Source organism: Diadema antillarum, unplaced genomic scaffold (assembly GCF_040938485.1).
Source record: "Diadema antillarum isolate AM-2024a unplaced genomic scaffold, OU_Dant_1.0 seq00001865_RagTag, whole genome shotgun sequence".
Taxonomy (NCBI): Eukaryota; Metazoa; Echinodermata; class Echinoidea; order Diadematoida; family Diadematidae; genus Diadema; species Diadema antillarum.
The window spans coordinates 391,530-412,618 of record NW_027272535.1 but is presented as its reverse complement, the minus strand read 5'-3'; the positions used below and the strand labels follow the sequence as shown (position 1 = coordinate 412,618).

At 39.2% G+C, this 21,089-nt stretch overlaps 1 pseudogene; it reads left to right on the top strand.

Annotated features, from left to right (window-relative positions):
* The first annotated feature begins 12,602 nt into the window (after nucleotides 1-12,602).
* Nucleotides 12,603-20,091, top strand: LOC139712849 (uncharacterized; annotated as a pseudogene).
* Nucleotides 20,092-21,089: the final 998 nt, after the last annotated feature.

Here is a 21,089-nt window from a genome sequence, read left to right as displayed (position 1 = left end):
TAAGGAAAGAGAGGACAATTTCAAAACATCACGCAAGTAACCATTAAAGGGATATGAAAAGAGCATCTCGTAACTAAACAAATAGGGCCTTTAGGGGTCGACGTATCGTATACATAAACATACAACAAAATGAATTTAGAGAAATAGCCAGATATTACTGGCACATCAACAACAAAGAAAGAAAAAAATGAAGAATCAAACAATGCTGCACCTCTAGGTCTACCAAAAAAAAACAAAAAAAAAAACACAACTCTCTCTGCTCCGAGTAAATTATTGTTTTCACACTAAGGACTACGAAATAAAGATAGTAAAAAAAAAAAAAAAAGCATTTTATGTTACTAGTAGTTTTCCATTCAGAGACACTGTCCGGAAGCAGAATAGAGATAAAGTGAAGATTCGACGAAGGAGATACATGTACAGCGCACATCGCGCGGCAGAATGCTGCGCTAATTGCGTGACCGAATACGGGAACCGTGATCGAATACCGGGGGGGGGGGGGGGGGTGGGGGGGGGGGGAGTACTCTCGTTTTCTCAGGCGATTAATTGCTCAAGGCTACTTTGTATTTTCAGTGACCTCATACATCTGTTAGACGACCTTTTTTCCTTTCTTTTCATGGGTGGAGTGTTACAGAAGTGAGGTATAGTGTAGGCTATGCATAATCCAAGCGATTTCCCGTAAAGTGACCGAATACTGCATGGTTCCGCTACCCTACCCTTTGCTGGTAGAACTCTATACGATGATTAACGACCAGCGCAGCACGAATAACCGGGGGGCCAAAAGCTAAAAACAGAGGTCGAGTTGCACTCTCTCTACAAACTAAGTAGACCATGCTTATTTTCAAGTTTTTATTGTAACAAACAACATTCCACTGGTCTACCTCAAAAAATTTTTTGCGAAAGCCTCCAAATCCAAGATGGCGTCCAAGATGGCCGCCATATTTACTGAATTTGTTATTTGAAAGATAAAATTTGATTGAAAGATCAGATTTCAACAAATGTGATGTCATATGAAAGAGAATAAAATTTTCTACAAGTTGATACCATTTTTGTGGGTTATTGTGATAAGTGGATTGAGATTTTAAGGAAAAGACACTCATTTTTTGATATTTTTCTGAAAAAAGGAAAATCATGAAAATGCTTGATTCAGCATAAATCAGAGAAAGACTAAAGGATTATCTTGAAACGTTTCAAGAATTTTGTTTGACATATAATTAATATTTGGAGAAAATTAGGGGTCAGTACCGTTTTTGGTTCAGGAGTTATAACGTCTCAAACTTGAAAACTCACTATGTAAAAATGGCCACTTTAGTTGTGACAATACCTCGTTGGTCGTAAAAAGAGCCTGCGCGCGCCAAGACTACTACACGCACCACTGACACTGGCGCTTGTAGCAGTGCCAGTGGTGCGTGTAGTAGTCTTGGCAAACGCAGACATTTTCTTTGACAAACACGGGTTTGTGCCTGCAAACTAACTTTTCATACCAAGTGGTAGCTCAGGTGACGCTGATTGCTATTATTTCAAAGTAGATTGTTCTGAAGCAGATGAGATGAAGCAAAAATATCTTTCAAATAGAGGTAGAAGCTTGAAACAACCTTGCTATAGAAAGTTTAAAACAAAATCTGGATCAATCACTCAAAAAATTCAAGATTGCAGGCCATCAAGGCTGACATAGTGTATAAAATTGCGCCAAAGTAAATGTATTATTTCGTTTTTGATACAATTTTGTCTGTTGTGCTATCTTAAACCGTTTTTATGGACACATTTTTAGAACCAGTGATATTCTACTCTCCGAAAAAGAAAAGAAAAAAAAAATCGAGTGGAAGTTTTTGCTTTTGATGTGAGGAGTGAATAACAAGAAAACGGTGAATTTAGAGTGAAATTGGAGTGACTTTTGAGTGAAAATGTTCATTTTCACTCATTTTAGAGTGACCTTAATAGGCAGGGCTCCACACTAACTTTTATTTTTGGTGGCCCAAAGGCAAATATCCGATCTTTTTTGGTGGCCCGATCAGGCCACCTATGTTCTTCATTTCTGACATTTCTGACACCGGACCACCGTTAGTGTCGAGCCCTGCCTTAGGGATCACTTGTCACTCTTCGAGTGATCCCCGAGGTCACTCTAAAATGAATGAAAATGAACATTTTCACTCTCGAGTGATCCTGATATCTAATATGGGAAAGCATCCACCAATGGCATAAGCTCAGATCAATTGTGACACTATAACCCACATGAAATCAGCCTAAAAACAATGTAAGAAAAATCTGGTAACAGAAAATACAGTTTCAGCATGCTTATTTGTAAATGTGAATATACAGCACGAATAATCAATTTGGACAATTTTATTCGAACAATATACTGAAAAGTAATTTCGCATAACACATTTCGCACAACAAAGTTGAGAAATTGCCGCCATGTCGGATTTTTTTTTTTTTTTTTTGGGGGGGGGGGGGGTTCGGATCAGAAGGGCTTTCAAGGACATCTACGGATCAGACATTATTACACATATACCATCATCATTCAGGCGTTTCTACAACAGCAGAGTAACATAAAAGTAAAAAAGCATATCTTTGATACAGAAGCATTTCTTTTTTATCAAAGATTGGGCCTTACCCTAACACTGGAATGAGCTCCACCCCCCCCCCCAAAAAAAAAAAACGACCCTCAATATGGTTTACACTAGCACAATATCGTTCGGATGTATAGGAACATGTAATAGACAGCAATATAAGAAGATTAAAAAAATATATCAAATTATAAGTTATAAGTTGAGATTTAACTTCGACGCAACACACTAAAGGTATTCTACCATTGGGAGAGATATCACATTCGATTTATATGTGCAGGTTAGTTGTATTACAAAACATTCTACCATGTAAAAAAAATATATATAATAAAGCCTAAAACATACGGAGATATCACCATTGCTTTTCAAGAAACCATAGCCATAACTGTTGACATTTTAGTATATAAAAAAAACATTCTTATCAGATCTATTTAGTATATCTAACAATATTTAGCATTAATTATACTGATTTCAGTTTGTACATTAGTTGTTCTATCCCTAACTCACAGTTTAGAACTAGTTTGAGGAATTAAGTAAAGCTGGGTTTTTGTTTTACGTGCACTAATGGTAAATAATGCCTTGAACGACAACCTCGATTAATTACCGCCATCTTGAATTTTGTGTGGATACTATTTTTATCGCTAAATATTACACATTGGCAAAATTTGTGCCAAATTCCAAGCTCCTATCTCTTTTTGGAAAACACTTTCTGTTCAATTTTATCTGCCTCAGAACAATCTACTATGATGAAATGCTACAGTAATAGCGATCAGCGTCACCTACCACTTGGCATGAAAAGTTAGTTTGCAGGTACTTGCAAGTCACTAGACCGTTACAGTATTACATGTGACCATGTAAACACATTGTATGCAAAATTTATAATGCATAAATGTAATTTTTTCAAGTTTTAGACGTTAACTTGTTAATAGTGTATGATATTGCCTGTAATTCCAGAAATATGAATTATGTCTCAATCTCAGTAAATCTCAATCTCAATCGCAGGTTTCAAAATAATTCTTCAGTTCTTCTTTGATAAATACTAAATCATGCATTTTCACATTTCTTCCTTTTTTTCAAAACAATATAAAAATATGGATTCCCCCCCCCCCCCAATTTATCGCAATACACAGCTAAAGTGGTATCAACTTTTAGGAAGTTTTACTCTCCTTCATATGACATCAAATGTGTTGCAATCCAATGTCTGTATCAAATTTTATGTTTGAAACGTTAACTTCAATAAAAATGGCGGCCCTATTGGACCGCATCTGTACTTTGGAGGTTTTTGCAACAAATCTATTGAGGTGTACTTACGGAACATTGCTTAGTATGCTTAATATTATGTATGGTCTTGTTTATAGAGAGAGTGGAACTCGAAAAGTAAGCACAATCTTGGATTTGACCCTCTGTGACGTCTTTGGGAACAGATGCGTGTAAATGCATATCATGTAAAATGGGATTTCAAGTTTGAGACATTATAACTCTTGAACCAAATACAATACTGACCTCTAATTTTCTCCAAATATTGATTATATGGGAAAGATGTTTATTTCAGCATGGTTTTCATAAACATTTTTAATTTAATTTTTTAAAACTTTTTAGAGAAATGTTCATGGTGCATTCTGAAAAAAATGTCTCCGTAAAAACCTAAGATGGTTTGAAATAGCATTAAAATGTTCAGAATATATAAAAACCATATAAACAGACAGCAAAACAGACAAAATTGTATCAAAATCGAAATGATACATTTACTTTGGCGCAATACACTATGTCAGCTTTGATGGCCTGCAATCCTGAATTTTTTGAGTGATTGATCCAGATTTTGTTTTAAACTTTCTATAGCAAGGTTGTTTCAAGCTTCTACCTCTATTTGAAAGATATTTTTGCTTCATCTCATCTGCTTCAGAACAATCTACTTTGAAATAATAGCAATCAGCGTCACCTGAGCTACCACTTGGTATGAAAAGTTAGTTTGCAGGCACAAACCCGTGTTTGTCAAAGAAAATGTCTGCGTTTGCCAAGACTACTACACGCACCACTGGCACTGCTACAAGCGCCAGTGTCAGTGGTGCGTGTAGTAGTCTTGGCGCGCGCAGGCTCTTTTTACGACCAACAAGGTATTGTCACAACTAAAGTGGTCATTTTTACATAGTGAGTTTTCAAGTTTGAGACATTATAACTCCTGAACCAAAATTGGTACTGACCCCTAATTTTCTCCAAATATTAATTATATGTCAAACAAAATTCTTGAAACGTTTCAAGATAATCCTTCAGTCTTTCTCTGATTTATGCTGAATCAAGCATTTTCATGATTTTCCTTTTTTCAGAAAAATATCAAAAAATGAGTGTTTTTTCCTTAAAATCTCAATCCACTTATCACAATAACCCACAAAAATGGTATCAACTTGTAGAAAATTTTATTCTCTTTCATATGACATCACATTTGTTGAAATATGATCTTTCAATCAAATTCTATCTTTCAAATAACAAATTCAGTAAATATGGCGGCCATCTTGGACGCCATCTTGGATTTGGAGGCTTTCGCAACCAATTTTTTGAGGTAGACCAGTGAAATGTTGTTTGTTACAATAAAAACTTGAAAATGAGCGTGGTCTACTTAGTTTGTAGAGAGAGTGCAACTCACTCGTTAAGTAAGCGACTTTTTGGGGTTTGGCCCTCCGGTTAGAACGCGTACACACAGAATCATTTAGGCCTATACACTTGTACGTAGACGTCTAGTTAGCCAAAGTCACTCTAAAATCTCTGAAAATTTGTGCGAATACGGACAATTACAGTAACATCTTTTCATTACACGAACAACCCACGTTATCGTGATTATAGTCCCCACCATAGGCCCCACCGCAGTGCGCGTGCACCGTAGGTTTCCATTAGGGTATAGGGTTAGGTAGGGTTTTATTCAGTAGGCCTGCAGACACGCAGCGGTGGGGACTAGTATATCACGATTATGCCATTAGGATTAATTTTTTTAAAACTTAAAACAGCATTTTCCACACATAATTCAGCAAGATACAGGAGACCAACAGAACTAGATCTAAACTAACTAACATTCCCAACAATTCGTCCTAAGTCCGCTGGCAATTGTATCATAAAGTGTCTGTAACAGTTACGGTTAGGGATATTCTCATTATTAGCAACACTCAATCCAAAACGGCACTTCTGCAGCATCTATGTCGGTGGAAGATTAAACAGAATCTACGTCTGTTAAAGGATGGTGAACGAGAAATTAAAATCACTCAGAGCGAGGGAGGATCCGTTACCGTACGCGAGCTAGCTCTCTGCTGCAGAGATTAAAAAAAAAAAAAGGATTAGGCATAGGGCCTACTGCCTACCTGTACCGGTATCGATTCAGCAGACGAGGATGTCTCTAACATACTCGTTAGACTCTACATCATTCGATATGCTGCGGGAGGACATACAGCATCCAACAAAGCGATCCCGTGGCCAGGTTTTACATGCCAGCTTGGTCTCCATCACACTGGCTTATTTGCGTCAGGATCCTTGCTTTCCAACAAGGAGTGCTCTTGCGAGCATGGCAATCACCAGCCGTGCAATTCGCAGGGTGACGTTGGCCCTGAAACTGAAAGTACGAAAAGCAAAACGGAGGAATGAGGTAGTTAGAAATTTTGACAGGTTTTATCAGACCTTAAATTTGTATTTAGCTAGATCTAGATTAGAGGTCTACATAATTTAGTCCCATAATTCTTTTTTTTTTACACCAATCAAAATAGACTTTTAAGTTTTACTGCCTAACTCTAGGAGTCTAATTAAGTTAGGTAAGTAGGGCTTTTGGGGGGCCTACTCTACTAACTGTTAGTGTTTTAGGCCTATATAATACATAGCTACGCCAACGGGTACATAATACACGCACACACGTTTCTTCCACTGGCTACAATGTTCAAAACAGTAACGTTACAAATAACATTTCCATTTTTCTTAATTTGTCGGAGAAAAAAGAATACATTGAAACACTTCAAATGGAATAATATATACCTACAAAACAACATAAATGCACTTAAATTGGTTATATACTTGCGATTTCCGCTTGAAAACTAGCAAAAAACAAAAACAAAAAACCCGGACCTTAAATCAGCACATCGCTGCACATGTTGTTTACAGCGTGATACTTCCGGCCGGTTGCAGGGGTCAGAGAATTTGGTCGATTTATCGCGGGCATTTTAATCTATGTCATGATCGCGCACGATGGCTTCCAATGAAGGTGAGAAATTTCTGAGCTTTTTTCTTCTAAAATGTGAATTTTTTCGTGAATTATTTTTTTAAATTGTGTGCATTCAAAGATGGTGCTTCAAAATCTGAAATTTTACCCCATTTTTGCTTCGAATTCATGAGTGATTTGGTGAAAAATGAGTGATGTTGAACTATACGAGAACCTGTTGTCTGTGTTCAATAGATAGTGTTAGTCTTTAAGGTACAGCGGCATCAGGGGGAATCCGGCTGCCGGGAATTGTGAAAATGAAACCTTTTCAAAATTCAACATTTTCGTCCACATTTTTTTCTCTTTTCACGGAATTGCGCCCTTATTGTTGAGAAAATGCCCAGTCTAGCTGAAAGCCTAAAATAAAAGGCATGAAAGCCTTGAGAAAATCCCCTCATCCCCCTTTTAAAAGTCAATTTGAGGTTTCTGTATCTTATAGCTTGTTTTTAGACCTGTTAGTCTGTATTCTGTTCAATAAGTCTGACCATTGGCATGCCATAAGTAACGGAGCATGGGGGTACATTGCCCCCTCCCCCATCGCCGCATCGGATTTGTAAATTCAAAAAAAAAAAAACAGTTTAATGAAGCAGAAAATATCGGAGCGGGGAGGATCCCAATCAGCCAACCCTGGCATGCCACTGTACTGTCGCTAAACTACATCTAGATTCACTCTGTTAGTGTTTGTGTGTGTGTGGGGGGGGGGATCGGGGCGAATTCCCCACCCCCACCCCCCCCCCCACCCCTCAAAAAAAAAAATGTGAACAATTTTGTAAAGGTCTCAGTTTCATGATTCCCGGCAAAAAAAAAAAGTTATTAAAATGAAACGGGACCCGGGGGTTGCCCTCAATCTGCTTACCCACATTAGGGTCTACCCTAAGTAATGGGGTACATGTGATATGCCCCCCCCCCCCCCAAAAAAAAAAAAAAAATCAAATCGGGGCGAATTCCCCACCCCCACCCCCACCCCCACCTCCCCCCCCCCTCCAAAAAAAAAAAATGTGAACAATTTTGTAAAGGTCTCAGTTTCATGATTCCTGGCAAAAAAACAAAAAAAAAAAAATTATTAAAATGAAACAGGACCCGGGGGTTGCCCTCAATCTGCTTACCCACATTAGGGTCTACCCTAAGTACTAAGTAATGGGGTACATGTGATATGCCCCCCCCCCCCAAAAAAAAAGAACCTGATCTGACGGAAAAAAAAAAGTTTTGTTTACTTACATCTACATCCAGCTTAAACTGGGACCCAGAACCGGGGGGGGGGGGGGGGAGGTGGGCGCCTCCCAATCCACTGACCCTGGCATGCCACTGTCTCTATCTAACTGAAGTGTGTGAACAGTTCTGGTTGAGGTGAAGATTTTGCTTTTAACGTTTTGCAAGATATTCAGAAACCACTCTATGAGATGTCAAAGAGCATGCAATTCTAAAGGGGTATCAAAAGTTTATTAATTTGATGAAAATCGGTTTTGAAATGGCTGATATCCAAAAACAAGGTGAAACAAAGAGATCTTGATAAAAGGCGTGGCCTGTCGCCTTTTATCATTATCACTTTTTTTGAATATCTCAGCCATTTAAAAACCAATTTTCATCTAACAAATTAATGTTGAATCCTTCTTAACATTATGCTCTTTCATACTTCATAAGAGGATTCTCATTATCTCACTAAGGAATGTTCAAAACATGAATCCCCACCTCAACCAGTATTCTCCTACTAGACCCAATCGGGGGGGGGGGGGAGGTGCAAGCATTCCCCCCCCCCCCTCCCGAAAAAAAAAATGTGTACAAAAATTGTGAAAAGGTCGAGCATTTTCATGATTCCCGACAAGAAACAAAGTTATTAATGAAGCACACCCAGTGGGGGGGGGGGGTGCAGCCCCTAATCTGCTCACCAACATTATCCTAATGACTGTATGTGGTACGTGTGATATGCCCCCCTCCCCCACAAAAAAAAGAAAACTGTGTTTACATCAGGCGAGAACTAGGACCCAGGACCGGGGAGGGGATGGGGGTTACGCGTCACTGAATTACAAATAAAATAAAATCAACAAAACACCCCCCCCCCCCCCCCCAAAAAAAAAAAAAAAATCTGATCTGATCAAAAAAACAAAACAAAAAAAAATTTGTCTACATCCGGCGAGAACTAGGACCCAGGATGGGGGGGGGGGGGTACACCTCACCGAGTCATAAATGAAATAAAATTACTGTCAGGTCTCGAAAAATAGGGGGGTGGGGGTTGGGCAACGTATATGTTGTGGAGGGACATATGCGATTTTTGTCACTTACCTTGATGAATACCTCATCCTCTTCTGAATGATAGACAATTCTTGCATACTTAATGCCACTGTTAGATGACTTTAGTAGATATGCAATTCCTGTGACATGCACAATAGCCATATCCGCTCAATCAAAAACTACTTAATTTGATTGAAATCATCCCAATAAACAATCATTGGAGCGAATAAGGTGTTTTCAAAACTTCAGATTCACGTAATCGTGTTAATACGCTATTTACACAGGGTCACATAAAACAAACGTTTATTGTACTGATTTACAGTTTCTGCTAAGTATTTTTAGGAACTTACAATTGAATTGGGGTAAAAAGTTTACATACACCTGGTAGATAATGAGTTTTCCTCCAGTTTTTATTACTTTAAAGGGACTGTACAGTACTGGTTGAAGTAAGGATTCACGTTTTGAGCATTCCTAAGTGAGATAATGAAAAGCCTCTTATGAAATATGAAAGAGCATGTAATTTTAAGGATTCAACATTTATTTGATGAAAATTGGTTTTCAAATGGCTGAGATATCCCAAAAAGTGCCAATAATAAAAGGCGACATGCCCCAACTTTATTAGTATCTCTTTGTTTCACCTTGTTTTTGGATATCTCAGCCATTTCAAAACCGATTTTCATCGAATAAACTTTTGATACCCCTTAGAACTGCATGCTCTTTCACATCTCATAGAGTGGTTTCTGAATATCTCACAAAACGTTAAAAGCTAAATCTTCACCTCGACCAGAACTGTACACACCCTTTAAGCATACCAGCCAGTTTTGTTTCATTCCTAATTCTATCAAGAGAACTGTATACTTCATGTTCATGGTGTGTATTTCAAATAAAAATACCCATGTACATCATGGTTACTGCCATGTCTACCGATGGGGTCTATAAAAGTATAAAGGATAACACCAATTGCAATGTGAGTTGATCAACCAATATGTGGAAGTCAAAGGAGTACTGCAAAGAGAGAGGCTTCAGGAAGCAAGGTATCTCCCTGTACCATCAAGTGAGTCCTCCATTATCATTGACTGAAAGGCTACAGAGCAAGAAAGGAACGCCCCAAAACACACAAAACCAACTGTAACGCAAGGTGGTGGCAGCATCATGGTGTGGACATGCTTTGCTGTAAGTGGTACTGGCTCACTCCAGAAGATTAATGGCATCATGAAGAAAGAAGACTATCTAGATATTCTTCAGGAAAACATCAAGCATTCAGTCCAAAACATGAATCTTGGTAGGAATTGGTGTCCCAATATGACAATTACCATAAAAACTTACCAGAGGTACATGTAGTATCAGAGTTGCGTAAGAACTTGAGCAAGTGAGGTTGGAGTGGCCATCACAGAATCCAGATATTAACCCCATTGAGAACCTGTGGATAGAACTGAAGAAGCAGTTTGCTCCAGGAAGCCAAAGAACGTGACTCAACTCTATGCCATCCGCCAAGGGGAGTGATCTAAAATCCTGGGTAGGTCTGCAAGAAGCTAGTGTACAGCTGTCCAAAGTGACTGCGAAACGTGAAGACTGAGGCAGTGCCACAAAGTATTAGAGCTGGTGTATAACAGGTAAACATTTGACTGTCTGATCACCTGGAAATATTATTATTTACTATATATATGTCTCTGAGTGCTTTCTTTGAAGTATTCACCATGAACATTAAATAGAGACCAAACGTGTATGCTTCCATGGTATATGTTGGCAAGAATGAGAGAAGTTGTGAAATTTTTGAGAAACTATTTTTTGCCAGGTCTATAAACTTTTGGCCCCAACTGTTCCTTGTAATGTCTAATTGTCTTTTTACTTGAATTGTCTAGTATGTAAAAACCTATAAAATAAAAAAGATGAATAATAGGATGATTTCAGATTCTGCTCTTACCTGTACCATGGCATTGCCCATTTGGAATAATTAACATATTATATATGTTTTTTCCCTATATTTTCTTTTGTTGGGTTAATTTCAAATTTAAGGAACTATGACTTCTCCAACTGAAACCAACCGACAGGTTTTCGAGCTTCTTAAAAGTCAAACTCAAATTGCGGTTACAATCCATCTGAAATCAATCTTTCCAAATAGTCCTCCACATACAACTTTCCTCAAGACCATCCAACCTCTAAAGAACAAGAAGAGACGACTCCAAAAGGATCATCCTCGACTCCCTCATTTCGAACTATTTTTGTCAGCCCAATTTGAACCACCATGCAGTAAACCCAACTTGCAGAAGCCCAAAGCTGTATCCGGTATTTGTGATGAACACAAACGATGTCCATTTGAGAGTGTCGCCAAGGATACTGTGAAAGAATGTAAACAAAAGACAAGTGTTCCGGAAAATCAAGAAAAAATCATCAGTCAAAAGAGAAAACAAAATGAAGATTTAAACTATGAAGTGAAGAAAATCAAGCAACAAGTAACGTACCACAAAAAGCGTAATAGTGAGTTTGACACTAGACATGAAGAAAAAAGTGAAAAAAACAAGGATTGTTGAACTTGAGGAGGAGGTAGACAGACTGAAAACGGTCATTGTGGAACTGAGGCATGAAAACAAGGAACTCAGCGATGAGCTAGGACAGAGAAAGTCTGGTAATATAGAGACTTATGATTATGAAAACAATTGTTACAATGATGCTACAAATAAGTGTGTATTTGACCTCTTAGATAACCATGTTGCCACATCCAAAGTTTCCTCTGTCATAAATGCAGTGACTGAAAATCTTACAGAGCAAAAATGCACCCGACTTCCTTCGAAATCAACCATTGAAAACATGAACATCCAGCGACTTGCTGTAGCACAAGAGCAATTATCTTCTACAGTCTCACAACAACTCAATACTACACTGTACTCTGATGAAACTTCAAAGTTTGGCGAGAAAGTTATGGGATACCACATATCGGATGAAGACCAACGGTATATGTCCTGGGCCTTCGTGATGTACCAACAAAATCAGCCAGTGACAGCCTCAGCACCTTCAAGGAACTGTTGCAGGATCTAGATGAAGCCACATTGTCTGCTTCAAATGCAGGTAAAAAAATCCTTGCAAATATACGAAATACTATGTCTGACAGAGCAGCCACCGAGCTAAAATGGCACGAGCTTCTTCAAAAATGCCGTTCTGATGTTCTACCAACAATACAGAAAAACTGGCAAAACTTGTCTGATGAGGAGAAGCAGCCCGTGGAAAACATAACATCATTTTGTGGCGTGCACTCCCTTGTTCAGTATGCGGAAGTTTGTGAAAAGACGCTGAACTCTGTAGAAAGAAGCCTCTTTGATGGAAAAGGAGCAGGAGCACTTGTGAAAGGCCTGGCCTTCAGAACAGAGGGAAATGGTGTACTGCGCCTTGTGAAGAATGACAGTAAGGCCTTCGCCCGTGAAGGAAATGAACAATCAGGTGTGTATGGACCATTCAAGCTCTTCACCAAAGAGTTTCTACAGGAGAACGGATTCAGCAAAGTCCCATTAGTGCCATTCCGAGGGAACCGATTCAATATAATGTTCTTCAATGCAGGCTTCATTTTCTTCTTGTACAAGCAAATGACATCGTTCCTCGACAGCTATAGGGCATCAAACAAGTTGCTGAAATGTGTAGAGGCAGATCTGAAGGAGCCCTTCTACCTCGCTTGGTGCAGAGCATTAGGACTCATCAGCAAACATGTAACAGCTCACTTATGGAGGATTTTGGAGGATAAGGCTGTACACATCCTCGACTTGCCCAAGTTTATAGTCACATCCAGGGAACCTTAGGTAAGGGCACCGACAATTCCCAACAGTTCATCGATGGTCAGCTAAGTCCCTTCCAGGTAAGCAGTGATGCCGTTCTGGACAGCGGGCAAGTACGAAGTGTCGCCAAACACAAGTTTGCAGAAAGAGTATTTGTCTATCTTGATCTCCTCATGAGAGTAAGACCGAATCCCACTCTCCCTGGATTGGAAGCGACTATTATGTTCTTGCTCAACAAGACCAGTGAGTGGCTTAAGTCCTTGCCTGACCAAGAAGCCAAGAAGCTTATCAGCACAGCCAGAAAGGACTCGCGAAAGCTTAAGGCTCAATTCAAGGAGAGAGTTTAATCTATCCGGCAACAAAAAAGAGAGGCATTGATAGAGAAAGAGACAGAAAAGCAGAAGAAAGAGGAAAAAGGGCAAGCAGACTTGGAATTCTACACCCAGGAAATCCAATATTATGGCTTGTGGCAATCTGAGCGGGAGGTAGAGGAAATGGTCAACTCTTTTAGGTCCGACAATGACAAGGTGAACGCTCTCAAAACCCAACTGAGGTTTCGTCTGCATGTACTGAGGCAGACAACATTTTAGGCCAGAAGTGTATAACTTCAGCAATAAAGGCTCGGCACACTCCTGGCAAACTCTGCAATCCAATGTGAAGGAACTCGTACGACAGGCCTTTACCCTCCTTCCACCATCAGTTGTCGATCAAGGAGTCCCGCTTCTTGTAGGTAGAAGGGTAAGCCTGGTGAAAGATCCACTCCACTCCATTCCTGAAAAAAAAAGACTGAAAAGGAAATATATTGTTAGTAAATGCAATGTACATATTTAATTGATTTGTATTAAAATATGCGCGCAACATGATTGAACGTAATGTCATTGTAATATTAAATGCGATATGAATTAACAAGTTATGAAATCCTATTACATATAGGTGAATTATTTTTTGCAGCTGACCGGCAGTTAGTCATTTTCTGTTTCTATGATTTGAGGTATGTACTGTATGCTTTATTCATCTATTACACCTAAGTAGTTTTAGTTGAATACTTTTTGTGTATTGTGTATTGTGCAATATCATTTTGATTTACTAAGTAGATTTTTTTTTTCTTGACACTGATATCCTCCCACTCTTTCCCCAAGGGTTCACTCGCAACCTACTTGGACCATAGCCAAAATTATGACATGACTCTAAGTTGCCTGTATATGTATTATATTGTATCATATTACTTACTTCAAAATGTTTTTTTTTTTTTTTTACTTTGTTTGCATGATCATTATGTAATACAGAGTTGTAAATACCATTTTTAACTTCAATAAACTTTTCGGATTTTCTTGGAAAACTATTTGTATATGTTTTATTACATCAATAAAATCAACATCTACAGGTAATTGTTACAATGATTGAAAAGACATGAACAAATATAGCAAATTCAATAAATATATAAATAAATATGAAATGAATAAATAACAGCTTTATTTTGTCAATTTATTGTTTGTTTAGTAATCTTAGTAATGGAATATTTGGCTGTATGTGTTGGTTTGTGAGAGTTTTGTGCACAGGTGGCAGTGGCGTAATAGGGAAAACGGCGCCCGGAGCAAGCGCGAAAATTGCGCCCCTAATTTCTGAAAAAGTGTTCAACCTCAACCCCATCCCGGTAGGGACTTCGCTTTTTCAGACACTTAAAAGGGGTCTTTTGAGGGTGATTTAGATGTAATAAATTTAGGTAAATTTTGGCGAGCGAAACTTTTGTGTATATTTCCGCGTCATCATCACGTTTTGTTCTTTTTTTTTTTGATAAATTTTGGCGAGCGAGCGCAGCGAGTGAGCCGAAAATTTTGCATTTCAGCTTACAAGACATGGAATTCTTGTCATTTTTTGCTTATTAAATCTTACAATTCTAATCAAGATATAGTGACGGTGTTACAGATAACGATTTATACCAACAAACTGAGGACTTGAAAAAATACGTCAAATTAGTACGTACGAGTGAACCGAAATTTGTATATTTCCGCGCCATCAGATCACGTTTTGTTATCTTTTCTCTCTTTTTTTTGGATAAATTTTGGCGAGCGAGCACAGCGAGTGAGCCGAAATTTGCATATTTCCACGTCATCATTACGTTTTGTTCTTATCTTGTTTGATTTGTTTTTTTGCGCCCCCCCCCCCCCCCCCGTATGTTCGACACCTTTGGCGCCCTCGTTTGATCCAATGGGCGATCGCTTCAGAACGAAAGAAATAAAAGTGCAGCCGCTGCTCAGTGTAACATGTTGCCTTCTAACGATGGCATGTGTGAACATAATAACATTGTCGTTTTGTCCGCGTCATCGTTTTTTCTTTCTTTTTTCTTCTTCGAAATTTCAGCTGACAAAACATGGAATTCTTGTTTGAACACAATAAACATTGTCATTTTTTGTTTTTATCTTGTTTGATTTGGTTTTCTCTCATGATGGCTGCCTGAAATGAAATTTGTATCGGTTTATGTGCACAGGCAAATAGAGAAAATGTCCAAAGCTTTACTAGGTGAAATTATTTCCATGCCTTGTCATACCTCATTATATTATTTTGACGATTTATGATTTATGACTTAGTATTTGGTGTGTTTTTACTTACGCGTGTACAGTTGAAAGGGTATCAAAATTGCCAAAATTTGGAAAAAAGGGTACACACTTTTCAACAGCTTCGATAGGCGTTAAGTGTGTATATTTTAATAAAATCATGGAAAAGGTGTTTTTCAATATCATTTTGGGTGTCTAGATAATTACTCATCGTGAAAATGTATATTTAGGGTACATAAATATTTTACATGTTTAGGGTGGGGAAAAATCGAAGGATAATTGTTTAGGGTCCAATTTGAAAGTCCATATGTACAAGCATGGTGTTTATCTTTCAATGGCAGTTGCCAACCCTCCCCCCCCCCCCCCAAAAAAAAAAAAAAAAAATCAAGGTGCTTGACTAGCTCTCATTTTAACATCACCTAATGTCAATGCTCATCCATTTCTTTCTCACCCACTTTTAATCATTCTTTAACCTCATTCTCACCTACTGTACTTTACTCCTTGGCTATGCATTACCTCTTCCTGCACCACATCTTCCCTGGGCATGCTTCACAAACATCCTTTTTTTTTCAAATCTCCCATTGGTATACTTACCTTTAATGTGCTACTAAATCTTTTCTCTGTCTTGCCTTGGCGTGCTTAAAAATCTCTTGCTCGCACATCACAATTTCCTCAATTACATCCTGCAATTATCCCTCCTTATTACCAACCATAGTGTCAGTTCCTCAGGAATTAAACCAACCCCATTTCCCAGAGCTTACTTTATCTAAAGGCCTAGTATTAGATTACAGAAGCCAAAATGGTCAAGATGAAAGTGCCCAGTGGTTGCAATCTACTTACATTAAACAGTGGGGGCCTGAATATTGTGCAACCTTTTCTGCGTACAAGAAAAGTGTTCTCACAGGCCTCTTTCAGTCATTTAAAGAACAAAATAAAAATACATCCCGCATAATAGATGGGCATGAGAGTTTCCTGTCTCCCCCTTACGAGTTTCCTAGAAAGACGTCTGCTACAGTGTACAAGAAAACGTAAACATGCTGATCATGATGTTATGGACGCTGAGTCTGGTAAAACAGCGGCATCAGTGCAGCATAAATCGATGGAAGAAAAGGATACAGAAATTAGCGAATTACATGCATCCCTTGAGGAGAAGACGCATGAACTTGAGGCTGCCAGGAATAAACTTGAACACCTCTCCTCCTTTAAAAAGTGAGAAAAATGCTGCGTTAAAGCGATGCAGGTCTATGACGAGTTACCATCTGGGGAAAGTCGAAAAAATCAAGCAAAAATATGAATCACAGAGTGAACAAATAAGAGCTCTAGAAGTGGAATTACAGGTGGCCCTGGAGACCCTAGAAGAGATGAAAAAGGAGAAAGTTGCATCCTCAGAGCAAATAAAGAGCCTTGAAGATAGAAAGAAAAGTTTACGGAACACAACAGTGATAACCTACAGTGAAAACCAATACACAACGGATTTTACATGCCTGATGCACAAACTTTTGGAGCATCATGTTGGGTACAACCTTGTTGGTCAAGTCATCAGTGACTGTCTACAATTTGTGGGTAAGACGCCATGAAAACTCCCATCGAAAACTACAATTGGTAACATGAACATTATGAGACTCGCCCTTGCGCAGAAGCAACTAGAAATATCACTTAAGGTGATTAATACCCCCGCCCCGTGACGACAGTCTTACCCAAGGAATGATCTTTCCTTGATCTTCTGCCATTTAAATGCCGTTACCATGGCAACGCAGCTTCCGACACGTCCGAAAAATATGTCTTGCACATCTTCCCACCAAGACTATTGTGTGTGCCACATTTCATAAGCTTTTGTCAAAAACTGAGGAAGTAGTTCAATCCACAAGATCTTTCCTTGATCTTCCGCCATTAATATGCCGTTACCATGGCAACGCAGCTTCCGACACGTCCAAAAAATATGTCTTGCACATCTTCCCACCAAGACCAATGTGTGTGCCACATTTCATGAGCTTCAGTCGAATACAGAGGAAGTAGTTCAATGCGCAAGATCTTTGCTTGATCTTCTGCCATTTATATGCCGTTACCATGGCAACGCAGCTTCCGACACGTCCGAAAAATATGTCTTCCACATCTTCCCACCAAGATCAAGGTGTGTGCCACATTTCATAAGCTTTGGTCAAAAAACTGAGGAAGTAGTTAAATCCGCAAGATCTTTCCTTGATCTTCTGCCATTAATATGCCGTTACCATGGCAACGTACTTTCGGGTACTGTCAAAAAATGCGTCTTGCACATCTACAACCAAAGGCACACATCTGTACCAAGTTTCATGGAAATTGGGCAAAAACTGAGGAAGTAGTTTGCAACACAAAATTTTCCATCATTTTGGCTCATAATATGTGAGCTGTTGCCATGGCAACATACTTTTTGTCACTGTCAAGAAATGTGTCATGCTGACCTATATCCTAAGACAAACATTCAATATGAATTCCATGAGAATTGGAAGAACACTGATGAAGCAGTTTTGCCATGAAGCATTTTGCTCTATATTTTACCAATAACATGCTGTTACCATGGCAACGCACTTTTTGCCACTGCGGAAATATGTGTCTTGCACATTAACATATTCAGATGAACATCTGTACCTAATTTCATAGAAATTGATCAAAACCTGTGGGAGGAGTTCGCGACGCAAGATTTGTACCCATTTTTGCCCATAATATGCCGTTACCATGGCAACGTACTTTTGGGTACTGTCAAAAAATATGTCTTGCACATCTACAACCCAAGGCACACATCTGTGCCAAGTTTTATGGGAATCGGTTGAAAACTGAGGAAGTAGTTCGCGACGCAAGATTTGCAACGGACCGACCGCCCGACCGACCGCCCGACCGACCGCCCGACCGCCCGACCGCCCGACCGCCCGACCGACCGCCCGACCGTCCGCTGATTCCTATATACCCCCTTCAAACTTCGTTTGGCGGGGGTATAATTAGGAGAAGACTTTTCCAAGAAAGATAAGACCTTTCTTTAGAGCGATGAAACAAGTAAATACTCGGAGAAATATATGGGGTATCACGCAACAGATGCAAATGGAAGGTACTGGGTGTTAGGGCTCAGGGATCTTGCCACGAAATCAGCGGATGACACGCTCAATACATTCAAGAGGGTGTTAAGGGATATTGATAAGATGTCATGTAGTAGAGATTCTGAACCTGGGAAGCATATCTTGGGTCTGATCACATCAGTAGCATAATGTCTGACAGGGCATCGACCGAAAAAAAAATGGCATGAGCTACTTGAGTCCTTTCGCAAAGAGGTATTAACTGAAGCTCTTACAGCCGAGGATCGAGCGCCTATAGAATCCCTAATCAGGTCACAAGTACACCACCCTTTGTGCTCAAGCAGTCTAACGAGTCCACACTGTTGGGTTAATTCGCACGGCATCAAAGGCATTCTCAAGGACCGGCGACCAGAAGTCGGGATGCTATGGGGATTTCAAACTGTTTGTAAAGCAATATCTAGACAAACATGGAATGAGAGCAGTCCCACTGTGTCCATTTAGAGGAAATAGGTTTAACATTATTTTCTTCAATGGTGTTCACATTTACTTTCTGTACTCGTCCATGAAAGAATACCTTGACCAACAGAGGAATTATGAATGTCCTCCTAAAAGCGGTGAAATACGATTTGAGCATTCTTATGCACATCGCAGGATGCAAAGCCCTTGGGGTGATCAATAAATTAGTGACACGTCCACTTTGGAGAGTCATCGAAGATAGGGAAATCCACATCCTCCAGATGAATGAATACATCCAAGAGTTAATTGCATATCTTGAGAAGGCACAGGAGAATCTAAATGAATTCATGACAGGGCAGATCCTTCCTTTCGGCGACAAGATGTTTGTCACTTAGGTTGATGCCGTGTATGAGTGCCTCATCAAACCATCAGAACATGATGCAGATGTTCAAGTCTTTGTATCCGTCATCTTACCGGCAATGTGTGTAGTTCTCAGAAAACACTACGACGAGCATCTCCCTGGCGGAGTGCACTGCAGCCCATCCGCAGAGATGTTTGATACCTACAGAAGTGTTGCAAAGCACAACAAGTTCACAGAACGTGTCCTAGCCTACGTGGATCAGCTGCTGCGATCTCGACCTAATTCTACTCACGTGATCGAGCCAAGAGGCTATGATCATGTTTTGCTTGAACAAGACTGGTGAATGGATTGGAACGAAGGAAGCAGGTGATCGTAAAAAACTGATCAAAGAAGCGAGAAAGGACGCTCGAACAATGAGGAAGACCTATCAGGAGCGCAGGCAAGCAATTATTGAAAATAGAAATTATCTTCTGAAGGAGAAGCTCAGAAAGGAAGAAGCAAGAAAGGAGAAGCAAACAAAAGAGAAATAGCTTATGACAGAAGAGATAATATTCTATGGACTATGGCAAAGCAGTGATCAACTGGAGGCATCCCTGCTATCCATCAAGACCAAATCAGAGAAGCTGGATGCGTTGAAGGCACAATTGAGGTTCCGCCAACACATTTTGTTGCAGGAAGCGGATCCAGCACTGTACCGATTTTCGGAATGCTCTTCAGAGACCTCGGGAAAGAGAAGAAACCTAACAGCTGACGAACTGAAGGAAAATCTGCTTAAGCTAATCAGCAAGGCATCATCATCAATGGACAAAGACAGTAAACAATCCATATTTTTGGTGGGGAAGAGAGTGAGGCACTTTTTCAAGCGCAAGGGTGCGAATGAGGTATAAGATGTAGATTCCAGGTATCCTGTTGAAGGCAAGGTTATGTCAACCGTACCTGGCTACCCAGAATGGTATAACATCAAATATGCTGAAGACCAGGCTATATACACCTATAAAGCTCGTTGAAGACCTGGAGAGGGGAGATCTGGAAATAATGATTTAGAAACATTAGCGGTGAGTTCAAGGAAATGCTGCTGAAAGAAAATATGTGTACAGGTATTATTCTAGATGCCTATGCATAATTAATGAGCACTTATTTGCATAATTCTTCATCTTTAATTGATAGGATTGAGGAAATTACTGTATCTATCATTACATCACTTTGCAAGACAAATTGATATTGCACATCTAAACTAACATGAACCATGCGCTACCCTAACATTTGTCACTTTTTTCACATATATAGCATAAATGAATACTTTTTATACGCATACTTAATTTACTAATTTGCATATTGATAATTTTCAAAATATGCAAATTGATCATTTTTTAGCATTGATTACCCTTGCAAGTTATTCAAGGTTCACTATTTCACACTTAAGAGCCATTTAAGTAATTTTTTTGAAATGTTTCTCCATGAATATCAATTGACAGGTGAGTTTTCGTATATAATGCACATATTTACTTAGCGCTAATTTACATAGAACTCATCGTCAAAAAAAAAAAAAAAATCACCCTAAATTGCAGAGGAGGTCATATCGATCGATATAAGGTGCAGCTTGATATGGTTTGCATAAATTTCTATTTTTGGTGTGACATCCCCACCTTAATTCAGCTAATTAGATATGCGTTAATTTGAATGGACCTTATTCAAAAACTCGTACTCTCAATGAATAGAAAATTGCATAAGCTTCAAAACAAGTACAAACAAGCCATACTTTATTCATCAAATTAAAAATCATTTGAATATGCTACTATAGAGTCTAGACCGGTCTACCTGCCTCCTGAGTTCCAGGTGTAAAGTTAGACCTAGAAAAGTAGAAGTAGAACCTAGATCAACCTAG